This window comes from Sturnus vulgaris, chromosome 19, assembly GCF_052056855.1.
Source record: "Sturnus vulgaris isolate bStuVul1 chromosome 19, bStuVul1.hap1, whole genome shotgun sequence".
Classification (NCBI taxonomy): Eukaryota; Metazoa; Chordata; class Aves; order Passeriformes; family Sturnidae; genus Sturnus; species Sturnus vulgaris.
This window is the reverse complement of record NC_142261.1, coordinates 2187182-2198522: the sequence shown is the minus strand read 5'-3', so window position 1 is coordinate 2198522 and position 11341 is coordinate 2187182. Positions and strand designations below refer to the sequence as shown.

Below are 11341 nucleotides of genomic sequence, written 5' to 3'. Positions count from 1 at the left end.
AATCTGCAGCGCCTGGAACAGCAGGACAGGGATGTTGGTAGAGGCTTCTTGGCAGCAGAGGGATGCCAGCAGAGATAATCACCAACTGGAGTCATCGGGTTTGCATAAACACAAAGCTGCTCCGTCAGAGACAGTCTGTGCCCTGAACAGACTCTCTGTGAGCCCTTGCTGACAGCAGATCTGTCCCTGGGGCAGGTTCTTCCCTGGGCCTCTGCACAAGCCTGGGGCACGAACAGTGCTGGGCTCCGGGGAATGTTTGTGAATAAAACCAGAGAAGATATAAAGCTTTGTTTTTTGTTTTGTGTTTTTTTCCATGCAGGGTATGGTGGTTTGGCATCTGTCAGGCAAACAGATTAAGAACAGATGGGGAAAAATGTGAAACCCTGTTGATCTCCAAGGGATTATTTCAGAAACACGGGGAACAAACGCAGGCTGGATTCTGGCCCCTGCTCTTACGTCCTTTCTGCAGGCACTGCCCCAAACGTGTTTTGTGCTGGTGAACAGTTCTGCCCCTGTGCCTTGGGCACCTCCAGTCTGCCCCTCTCACGCTGCTGTCCCCTTCCAGCCCCCACCTCAGGCTTTACCTGGGCTGTACCAGCGGTTCCTTCCCCTGCAAAGTGAGGGAGCAGGGCTGCAGCCTGCCCTGAGCCTGCAGGCACAGCGATCGTGACCCCTTCCTCTGCCCATGCTGCAGGTTCCCAGCTCTGACGGTTGGTTTATTGTCCCTCTTTAAAGCCAGCTCAGGTCACCGACACCCCCGAGCGCGTCCCCGATCCCAACCCCGAGCGCGTCCCCGAGCGCTCCAGCAGAGCGCAGTTCCGCCCGCAGCCAGCAGAGGGCCCCCGCCGCCCGCGCACAGCGCTGGGAGCGGGCAAAGCGGGAAACGGGTCGGGAATAGTTCGGGAATGGGTCGGGAATAATTTGGGAACGGGTCGGGAATAATTTGGGAATGGGTCGGGAATAGTTCGGGAATAGCTCCTGATCGGCCGTGCACGGGCACCGCGACAGCGCGGGATGGACCCGGAGTAAAAATTAAACCTCAGGGAAGAGCCGAAGAAGCGTGCAGCAACTTTGGAAAATGCTGCATCCACTGCGTTATGGAAACTCATCCAACTTACATCTAATCAGTGAGAATTTATCTAAGTCCCCCCTTCTTTAGGGGACCCACACACAGAAAATGGAGTCAGAATAGTTTAAACCTATGTACCACACGTCTGTGCTCAAGAAATAAATCAGTACCTCAGTTCCTGAATGGTGCTGTTGGAGATGCCCATAGTGCCTGGAAGAGCCTGGGTTTTGGTAAACTGGCCGCCCCTTCCCTTCTGACTGTCCTCTGTATTGGAGAGAAATACGGATTTTACTCCTGGCCCACAAAGGAAATCTTGGTCTTCAACGAGCCATCGAGCAAAATACCTGGAGCTGGAAAGGGAACACAGAGAATGTGCAGAGAAACATGCCTAAGTCCTGGAGAAAGTACTGCTGCCTTTCACCACAAATGGGCCTCAATAGACTCTCCTGAGGAATACCTGGATAACATGGATCCTTCCAGGCGTGGAAGCAGCAATTCATGGGCTGTGTGGTGCTGGAGCTGAGCCTGGACATGGCCTGTGGACTCTGCACCTCACCAGGGGCTCCCATGGCCACCTTGGCTCTTGCCAACATTGCAGGAATAAGCACAGCTGTAAGGCACAGAGCTCCTTCACTGATCCCTGGCTGCCTGTAACTGGGATCAGCTGTAGCAGAGCACCCAGGAGGTCCCACTTGGATCAACAATTAAAACTGTCTCCATCCCAGAATCAGCACAAGCCAAATCTCTGTGCAACAACTTCAGGGATGCATTTTCAGGAGTAGAACCAGTGTGTGGTTCAGCTGAAGTGTCTGTCTAACCAGGGGAAAGACGAGGTACAGACAACATCCAGGTGGACTTGGGTCCATAAGAGAGGCCAGACCCCTCACTGGCCATAAATGTCCTACATTAGGCTTTAAAGATTTGTTAGCTGTAATTAAGCAGCTTTCTGGTCCCATCAGCTAGATGTAACAATCCCTCCTAGCCCATTAACAAAAGGAGCTGGCAAGCCTGGATTTGATGACTGACTGAACAATATGAAGAGGTGGTGATTTGCTGGCGATGTGTTAAAACAGGCAACAAATCAGCTGGCAACCTGCACTGGACTGAAACAAAATCAAAGCAAGAGGCAGATGACTTTGAATGGGCTCCAAAGGTCGCAGAGAAACAAGCAAAAACTGATAAAGTTCACAGGAAAACAGAGTGAGCAGAAGGAGCACTGCATCTTCTTGGCACTGGGAGCAGTTGGCATCCAACTTGGAACGAATGTATTTCTGAGTTAAAAAAATACATTTATCTGGAGGGAAGCTGGAGGCATAAAACCCAAAATGAACTGGTGCATGTGAGCTTGTCTGTTCCAGCACAGGGAGAGCGTGCAGGGACTGTGGTGCTGGCAGAGTTGCTGTGGAGTTCCAGTGCCACAGGGATGGTGACACTGGGGACAAAATCCAACTGTGGCTGTCCCCCATGGTGGGTGCAAGGGGTCAGAGCTACAGGACTGTACCTGCACCCCATGAGTGCTTCACACTGTCCCATCAGTTACAGGTCAGGAGAATAACTCAGAAGAATCAGCTCCAGCATTTGAGCTCAGAGTCTGATGGTCCTTACATGAGGCAAGATAGAACCATGCATGAAAAAGAAGCAAAAAAATCCTTTTGCATTGAGGATGCACCAAAAAGTGCACTTTCCCAAAGTGGAAAAAGCACTGCCAGGCCAGTTCAGAACATCCTGGAGGTGGGATGAACATCCCGGAGGTGGGATGCCTAGAGCAGAGGAGGATGAGTGTTAGTTGGTACTTTCCTAATTACAGGATCTGCTTAGCTATTTTAAGCCATGTTCCATGCAATATTGAAGCACACAAGTTTTCATCTTTTGGCAGTTTGGTTGGTACAGCATCTAATTATCCCTACAGCTTGGGGATGGTAGAAAATGCTTTTCAGACACCCAACAGAGATAAAATAGGTAGAAAATGTGCAAGCATTCCCTTCTCTCTTGGATTTTGGCAAGGGCAGAATCCAGCTCCCACAATACCTCCTGCACATTTGTCTTAGTATTTGCATTAGGAAGCATCTGTAGGAGGCTTGGAGCAACCAAGCCCAGAGAAATGGGAAACACATAAGGGAATGGTTTATACCAGTTCCTCCTGGTGCTGTGACATGAAGAATTCAACTCAGTGTATGTGTCTCAAACTTCCATTAGTTCCTGAGGGGTTGGAGCTCCTGAGGGCATCACCAGGGCAACCTGGACATCAGAAATACCCCAGTCCACATGCCAAACCAGGAGCTTCTGACTGCCCCCAGCTAATGGCACTGGGCTGCTGGGATCCATGGGAGAGACCTTCATGAAGATCCCGACCTGAAGTCTCTTAGAAAGTAATGTCTAGGCTTTGTAATGCAAAAATATCCTATTATCCTGCAGGGTTTTGGATGTCCCTGCCATGGGGTTGTGGGGGGTTCATGGGAGGGAGGGAGGGATTGTATCAGTGCTGTCTGGTTTGGGTGGAGGAGTGGGTGGTGGATGATGCCATTTCCAATTCCTAGCAGGAATCTGGATGTGTCTATGCTGGGAAATTGCAAAATAGAACATTGTGCTAATTAATGCCAAACAGGAGGGGTTTGAATATACATCATCAGAATAACCTTTAGCAACCACTAGATGCCTTCCATCCATGAGTGTCTCATGAGGAATATTCATATTTATTACGTGGCAATGGAAATTCATCTCGAGAGCGACCTGCCCAGTGCAACCATAATGCCCAGTCAGGACTGAATTGTCCAACGTGCACAGAATGAAACACCCTCCGTTCATTCATGCTCTGGGAGTGCTGGTTTCACCACTGGCAGCCCACTGCACTAACTAAAATACCTCTGAGCCAGTCCAACAAGTTTTTTTTTCTCCATGGTGTAACCACAGATCGTGCTCTATGGAAAGCTTTGAGCCTTGAAAAGTCTAGAGTTACTGTAGGTTGCAGTGGTTGGATTTGATCCTAAAACAATGAAACCAAAAGTGAAAAAGACACAGATGGCTGTCACCTCTGTGCCATTTGGAGTGGGGTTTGGTTTCCAGCCAGGCAGCCCCGTGCCACAGTTATGCAAATAAAGGCAGCAGAGCTGGATGCAGGGGTGCACTCACCTCTGACAGGCTGTGGCATGAGGGATAAAAGAGCAGAGGGATTTCAGAGAGGGGGAAAAAAGGTCAGCACACCTGAAGGACAGAGGATTTAGGGTCAACAAATCCTGACTCACTTAAGGAAAAGGAGGTTTTGCTGTGGCTCCTGAGGTACCTGGATATTATGTGCTCTTGGGCATGGAGAAGCCTGACAGCCCTTCCCTGGAGGAGCTCATTGCCTGTCCTGTGAAACATCAGCTCCTTGGGATGGGCACTCACGTGGAGCTCAGCCCAACAACTAACAACAGAGAGAGGCAGAGAAGGGAAGAGCCTGATGAAAGGAGGAATGAGAAGAAGCCATGGGAAAATAATTCAAATTGCCTTAACCGAGGGTGCACTGCCAAGGTCTAGACCTTGAATTCAGTGTGGTGTAAGGGGATGTAAACAAAACTGCATCCTCTGACTCCAGGGCTGGATTTAGTCCTGTCATGAATTCCAAGAAGACACAAAGGGGTAAGACTGGGCTTCAGCCTCCCATTAAAACTGCTCTTCTCCAGCAAGACACTAGTAATAGAGCAGATATCTCTGATAATTAAACTACTAATCAACCCCTTTTAAAAACTGCCTGATGGTTCCCATCTCAATCTCCTGTGGGGATGGGGAGGCTTAGAAATTTAATACAATTCTGTGGTTGAGTTAAACATCAGGCAGGTTTCAGACTGTGCTTTACTAGAACCAGATGAATTTCTAAGCTTAAAATCCAGCATACAGAATGCTGATTAAGTTTGATCTGGTGACCATCTGTCCTTGTGTTTGTAGTATGAGTAGCTAAATGAAATTCTGGAAAAAAAAGGGTTATCTTAAATACACACAGGATAAAGCAAATTGAAGAAAGCCCTTTCACTGTTGCTATGTGAATCTTCTCAGCAAGAGGGGAAGATTAGGTTAGTCTCTGAAGTTACATATGCTCAAGTTCACTTTTTTTGGACTCTCAGAAGCTGAGACATCAATCTGTAACTTTTGCATGAATTGCATCTTGTGAATTTTCATTTAACTAAACCCAAGCAGACACTCAGCTGAGTTCTGTAGTGAGAAATGTTTCATGGTCACAGAAAGTCAGCATCCTGGAAGGTGTAAATTGGTGCAGCTCAATGCAATTTCCCTTCCTTTCCAACTTGACTTGGGCCAGTAATCACCCCAAATTGCTCCCCCACTCCTTCATCCTTTAATCTATCTATATCTATTGATTTACCCATCTTTTTACTTAGATAGAGCAAGTGAAGACAAATTATGAGTAATAGCTCAATAACCAACCAAAGTTCAGCTAAGAGCAGAGGTGATGGCTGCCAGACTTTTTTTTTTTTCCAATCATAATGGAAATTTGCTGGAGAAAAGAACAGTATGATGAATGATGTCATAACATAATGCCCTCCTTTGAAGACAGCCAGCTAAGATGCTGAGCCCAGTTGCAGACTGAATAGGGAAGAAGAGAAAGTATTGGGAAATGCAGAAAAATAGCTCTGTGGGGATCACAAATACCAAAACAGACAGTGCTCGTCAGGCTTTCGAACGGAAATGGTTTCTAACATGCAAAGGCACCAGCTCGGGTCCCCAAGCCCCATCTCAAGCCACTGGCTCCTTCGTGTGAAGCACCACGGGGAGCACAAAGCAAAGACAAATCCAGTCTGTGTCCTTTGCCAGCTTTCCCCAGCTGCCCAAGGCACTTTGCTCTTTGAAACGGAGGGCATCTGTTCTTTAGGAGGAGTTGTTCACATGTCAGCACGGCAGCCTGTGACCAACAGAGATGCTGAGGATGGCTGCAGGGCTTGGGCTGGGGCACAGGACAGCTCCACAAGAGGAGGCAGCTCAGCAGAAACCACAACAGAGGTTTGGGGAGAGCCTGGGGTGGGGGAAGCTCTCTGCTACTAGGGGAGCTGCCTGTTCCAGGTTTTCCCACTGCTCACCCCCAGCCTGGCTGCTTGATCTCCTGGTAAATGGGAAAAGTCTGCAGCTGGGATGCTTTTCTGAGGAAAGAGAGAGCCACGAGAAATCCCTTGTGGGGAGGGGGGGGGCATGAAAGGAGTTTGGCATGCAAAGCCAAGCAGATGCATTTGAAAGTCCTTGGTTATTGTCTGGCTGGCTCTGGTGAGTCCCTGCATCCCCAGGCACACGCTCCTGCCTGGGTTAATATTCACCTTTGCTGCTCATTCCCGATGGCTGGGAGGGAGGTCACACACAGTACCTGTGCAAATGCATCTGGCTTTGATAAACCCTGCCATTAGTGTTTAAAGGCTCCGGCTGACACAAGAAAAGCCAAGCATCAGGATCCTTTCTACCTCAGACAACCCTAGGAAAAGAGCACATTGTTTGGACGTCACAGGGCTGCATCTCTGCTTTTTACGTGGCCTTTTTCTTTGTATTTTCGTTTTCTTTGTGAAGTTTAAAGGGACGCTTGTTTTTCTTGCTAATTCTTTCCTCCCGGGTGCTGATAGGGATCTCTGTAACATGAGGCCAGCTGGAAGAAATTCAAACTGCTTTCTAAATGTTGTTATGATAGAGTGTGGGGGACGTGTCTTTGAAGCTGCTGGGCTCAGGAGAAGTTAGGGGTAATTAAACTCTCTTTCTGGAACAAATTTGGAGCCCCTACCTGTGAAAACACGAGCCACTAGCTGGTGTCACCCCATGCCAACCTCTAGGTGAAAGAAAACTGAAGTAGGGGCTACTCAATGATGTTTCTGCATCCTGGGAGGATGAGAGCTTTGGGCACAGCCACGTCCTGGTGCAAGGGAGGCTGCATCAGGCTGCTCAAGATAAACAGTCCAGTTTAGGTGGAGCTGTGAAGGTGCACTGATTTCTGCTTCACATCTCAAATTAAGCCTTCTTCTAAACCAGGAGAAAGAGTAAGGGGATCCTCTCTCTGCCATCTTGCTTCAAACAAAGATAAATATTTTCAAGTCTCTCACTGAAAGCAGAATCTGTTGCTGCCAAACTCGTGAGGCAAGTCAAGGCCTTCCCACTCTCTCCTTCCCATCCTGGGTTGTAAATGCCCAGGGAACAGGGCTCTGTCAGCCCCATGGATACCCTTCTACATGGCACTCATTGCTTATCAGCACCTTGGCAGAGATAAAGGAGGCAGAAAAGGAGAGAAGCCCTCTAGAGAAGAGATATTCAGCCTAATGTTTATATTACTGATTCAGTCCTAGTGTAGGGAAAAAAAATAAAAAGGAAATAAAGGCTTTCCTCAGAGCCAGACTTTGAGAAAAGCCCAGTGGTTTATGGAGTGCTGGCCCTGTTTGAAAATCTGGCTTCAGTCATGGCTACTGAGCCCTTACAAGTTTTTTCTTCAGAGGAGAAGGGACTTGATGGGACTCTGGCATGGTGGGAGGCTGACAAGCCCTCATGAAAGACATTTGTAATGTGTGGGGCCTTGGAAGCAACATGAAGAGACAGCCAAGAGCCCTGAGGAGCTGGAGAGGAAGAAGCTGCACATGGTCTCTAAGAATCCAGGTCTGCTGGGCTTTGCCTCCCTCCTCTCCTTCCCTTTGTAGCTGTTTCCTGCACAGACAGTTCCTACAGGCATTTCCTGGGAAGGCTGCACAGCCAAAGTTGCATTTAAAAATTTCTTTTTGTTTTTTTTTCAAACCTCACTTTTCAGAGTTAGAGTGTGTGTGTGTGTGGAGCACAGAAGTATGAATGCAACTTTATCTGCATGGACCAAACACGAGCAAGTTACAGCCAACTCTAACAGACTGTACATCAAACCACACAATCTCTCAAAACACACAGTGGCAAAAGCAGCATGCTGCCTGCTTCAGGCAACCCTCTCCAGCTTTCCAGGGCTCTGCTCCATCATTCCCTCCTTTCTCCAGGGTGCAAAGCAAAGCCCACAGCAAAGCAGGTGCCCTCTGGCCACCTCCCGGCCCTGGGTGCTGTGACAGCTCTGCTGTCATCACCCTGTGCTTCTACATCCCTCCTCTCTCCATCCACCTGCTTGCTCTTGCCTTTTCCATGATGCTGGGAGTGTTTTGGAGCAGGAATGGTGTGTTTATGTGATTGTGTAGCAGTTTTTGTAAAGGGGCCCAGTTTCCTGGCTGAGGGCTCTGAGTGCTCCAGTATCCACACCTCACTGGACATTACAATTCCCTGCCTTGGAGGAGAAAGTGTGGGGCCATTTTCCCTCTTTTTTGGCTACAAGGAGGCTTGGCAACAACATCCAGCAGGGATGTATTCACCCTTCTATGCCTGCAGTGCCTGTGGCAAAGCCCTGGGAAGGGCTCCCTTCGTGGGAAGGTTTTAGGAAAAACATACACAGATCTGAGGAATGAGAAATCCTTGCTCCTGCCCCAAAAGATGGGGAAGCACTGGAGCACCATCACCAGGGACATCTAATTGCTAAAAAATAATGGCAGCTGCAAATGGAGAAATCAGACAAACAGCTTTGGCTCTGCTGGTTTCTCTTGGCTCCACAGATGAAAAAAACCTAGGGTGATATTTGACAATTCTAGTGCCAAGGCAGAGCAGGCAGGTTTGGAAAAGAAAAAGATCCCTCTTGACATCTCCTCTATGCATAATGCTTTATGAGGGTCAGGCACAGGATCTGAAGTCCATGATGACCCCACACAAGAAATGATGCCAGGTTGGCCCAAAAGATGCAGTTGAGATGTGCCAGCTAATTATTTCATTAGTAATTTTAAATGACTGACTCAGCCAAGGATGAGCACACCCAGCTGTGACACGTGTAATTGAAAGGACGCAGAGAACAGGATGAATATCCCCAGATAAAATCCAGGGAAGGCACTCCTGCTGCTCTCCCTGATTGAGCCTCTCAAGACAAGTAAAAACACAGAGCAGCAGCCCAGGTTGAAACTCCCACGAGCAATTAAGCAGAAGGAGCATCCTGGCAAGAGCACTGGCAGGTGAATGTGTCCTAAGAACACCCAGGAACCACTGAGGACAGAATCACCCTGTCCTGAGCTATGCTTCACATCCACCCCCCCTGAAATCACACTGAGTGGTCCTCAGCCCCATGTGGGCTGTAATCCAACCCTTCATCCCCAATGCCAGAGAGTCCAGTGAATCTCATTCCCCTTAACTCCATCAAAACCAAAGATTATGGAGCACCAGGAATATGGAGCAGCTTTCAGAATTGCCACCCTCAAAACCCAAAGTACAGAATGTGTTTCAGAATAAAAGCAGTTTGAGCGGTGTCAGCTCTGCCTGTGTTTGTTTCTATGGAAAATTGTTCCTTTAATGTGAGTCATGGGAGTAATTAAGGGATAAATAGCAGCACTGCAGTTCATCAACACGCTGGTGCCATTGCAAAAGCAAAGGGAAGTGCACACATTCCTACAGAGACACAAATCCAGCCAGGGTGCTGGCAAAATAACTGCTCCCATCTTTTGGGCTTTGGCAGATTCCTCTGGTCCTGGGCTGGTGTGCATCAGGAATGGCCCCTCTGATGTGATTTACCAGAGAATCTGGGAGGTTGGTTCCATTTAAGTCAGGACACACAAGAAAGGGACCAGTGCAGGAACCTCATAAAATGGGGCAGGCTCAGATGGCTGCTGTTTGTTAAACTTGACAGCAAAAGAAAAACATATTGCACCTTTGCTAATTTTTCTTTCTTTTTTTTTCTTCTTTTTCCTTTAGGATATGCTGAACAAAAGGAAGAGCTTGCAGATGTTCCCTGTAAAAGCACTGACTGAATGGCAACTGTGACAGTGCTGTTCCAGCCCTCTCTGTGAGATCACCAGGGCTGCAAATCAGGCCAGCATGGGTGGAATTTGGAGGTGGAAGGGCTGTGGGATGGGGTATTGACTCTTGCCAGGTGTAAGAGGGAATCCCCATCCTGGCCATTTGGCTAAACCAGCATCTTTCCAGGCTGGCCCAAAGTTTTTAGCCAAGGAGCTTGTGTGCAGAAAAAACATTTATCAGAACCCCTTGGTGCTTCTGGACACATCTCTAGCACAAAGGAGCTCCACTGGGGCACAGCCATTCAAATGGCTCCGGGCTGGTGGTGCTCAGCAGCCTAGACTGCCCTGAGGGAGATTCCTGCAGCCTCATTCCTTCTGCCCAGCAAAATCCAGCCCCACCAGCCCCTCAGGGCTTCTGGGGGGCACTGGCAGCCGCTTTGGAGGGGGATCTGAGGAAAGACTTGAAGAGTAGTGAGTGCCAGGAGTGCTGTGCATTTGCACCTGTCCATGTGGAAAGACACTTTCTCAGCTGAAATCCATACTGTGTCCCTCTCTATTCCTTTCTCCTTAGTATTTGCAGATGATTTCAAGCAACTGAGTTTTCCATTCTCTAATGAGCAATTTAAATGCTAAAGGGCAGTGCCTCTGTTGAAAGCAACTGAAGCCAAGGGAGCTGTGACAGTTTATGCCAGCTGAAGCTTTGCCTTTAAGTAAATGTTTTAAACTTTCCACTAAGGAGCCTAAAATAAGCCATAGCATGAAACATTAAGAGCAAAGAATGAACTCTGGAGACCAGAGGGATTTGGGAAATGAAACGAGATCCATCTTGCTGGCACATTTTCCCCCCTTGTCTATTTTTGGAATTTAAAAAATTCCCCCAGATTTGTCTTTTACAAACCAGCCTTTTGTTCAGTGAGCAGCAATGAGCAGCGTCCTGATTCACAGAGAGCAGGTGAGCTCTGGCAAGGCAGGATGCAAAACACAGAGCTGGAAATTATTAATATCTTTTACTGCTGGAAGAGCTTGGCACAGGTGCTGCTTGTTTTCTTTAAAGGGGTTTTCAGCTGTGCAATGTGCAAACAAATAGGAGAGGAACAAGATTTCTAGCTGGGGAGCAGAGCAAGTTGTATGAACCCAACTCTTCTCCAGGGCACTGTGATCCCTGCCAGGGTGAGGAGGTTTTCCTGGGGGATTATAGATAGGTTTGACCATGCAAGGTGTGCTCACACGGCTGAGTGGGAGGCAGCCTGGCTCTGCTCAGCAGACAGGCTCAGGAAACCTGGGCTCTAACTCCTGCCTGTGGGATTAACTTTCGAGGGGACCCCAGGCTGTCACTTAAAATCCAGTTCTCCCTCTGGCTTGCAACCACACTTTCCACTGCCTTTAAATGGAGCAGGGGATCTTTGTTGCTTATGAAAACTGAGCTTCCAAACACTTCACTCTCCCTATGTTTAAAACAAGAAGGAGAATATTT

General features: G+C 48.3%; 1 long non-coding RNA gene across 1 annotated transcript in view; it reads right to left on the bottom strand.

The window, feature by feature from the left end:
* Positions 1-1267: 1267 nt before the first annotated feature.
* The window catches only part of LOC148221620 (uncharacterized), a 60595-nt gene continuing 50521 nt past the window's right edge, over positions 1268-11341 (bottom strand). The window contains exon 5 of the long non-coding RNA XR_015807609.1: positions 1268-1333. This is a non-coding gene — a long non-coding RNA (uncharacterized LOC148221620). The remainder of the gene's footprint in view (positions 1334-11341) is intronic.